The sequence below is a fragment of the Arachis ipaensis genome, chromosome B06, assembly GCF_000816755.2.
Source record: "Arachis ipaensis cultivar K30076 chromosome B06, Araip1.1, whole genome shotgun sequence".
Lineage (NCBI taxonomy): Eukaryota > Viridiplantae > Streptophyta > Magnoliopsida > Fabales > Fabaceae > Arachis > Arachis ipaensis.
Window position 1 is genome coordinate 99,525,212 of NC_029790.2, and position 1,452 is coordinate 99,526,663.

Genomic DNA, 1,452 nt, shown 5'->3' on the forward strand with positions numbered 1-1,452 from the left:
ACCGCGTCGATGACGCGACCGCGTCATTTGGAAAAATAGCCTCCCACGCGACCGCGTCATCCACGCGGCCGCGTGACCTGAAATCGGCGTAAAAAGGGTGTATGGCCGAAAGTTGAGCTGGAATTGGGCTGGACCCGTGCTAGCAGCACAAGCCCTGCCACACGAACGCGTCACCCACGCGTCCGCGTCATATTGGAAATAAGGCCACCCGCGCGATCACGTCGACCACGCGACCGCGACACCCTGGATTTTGGCAATACTGAGTTTTGAACAGAGAGTTGTGCGACCGCGAGGTTGCACTCGCGCCACTAGCACAAATCAAGTCACGCGATCGCGTGCCCCACGCGTTCGCGTCACCCAACCTTATCGCGCACCACGCGACCGCGTCACCCACGCGACCGCGTCGCCAGCGTCACACAACCTATCCAGATTAGTGCCAATTTTCTTATCTTTTCTCTTCTAATCATAATTTCTTCCTTCTCTCTCCTTTCTCACTTTCTTCTTCTACTTCTCATTCTTTTTCACTTTCATTTTATTTTATTTAATTTATTTGCATACTTTCATTCATTGCATATTTTTATTTTTCTAAAGTTATTATTGGTGTTCAAATATTCTTATTCAACTGTTACATCTTTTCTGGTATTTTCTTGGTGCTTAGTGACTTGTTTAATTCTGATTGGGTAATATTATTTAAATCAATGCTAATTTTTATAAAAATGATATTCTTTTTGCATTAACATGAACTTACATTGTCTTTCATTACCCACTATCTTCCCCATTGTTGCAAATTTTGCACCACTGGTATGCCATGGCCTCTATTGTTTTCTCAGTTACATGTTGAAGCATCCATGTAAATGAGACCCTTATCATTTGGCATTCACCCACCCATACTTCTTTTATTTTCTTATCAAGTAATATTTTCTCTTTCAAGAAACCTTTTAAAGTATTTCACTAATTTGAATAAAATTTTTTGTTACACTTGTTTGAAGAAATATTATACTGGAATATGGTTTAGAGCTTGAACACACAAAACTTGTGAGATTTTTGAGCCTATTTGAATTGGTTGCATTTTATCAACCAAAAATTTTGTTTTAGTGTGTATTTTTCTCTCTAAAATTGTGATCTTTGTCTTGCTTAATTCTATATTTTCATAATTTGATGTATACATACACTTACATGATTGAGGCCTTTGTTTCACTGAGCTTACATACCCATATGGCCTTACCTTTCATTATCCTTTGCAAACCAATTTGAGCCTATTTTACCCCTTTGTTCTTTACTTTAGCACATCATTAACTCTAAGCGGAAAATAATAATGTCCTTAATTTGAATCCTTAGTTAGCTTAGACTAGTGAGAGTGCTTATGATTTAAGTGTGGAAAATTGGGTTTGGAAATATTTGGTTTGAGAAATGAGTATGTTAGAACTAAAAATGTGAAAGAAATGTTTAGGA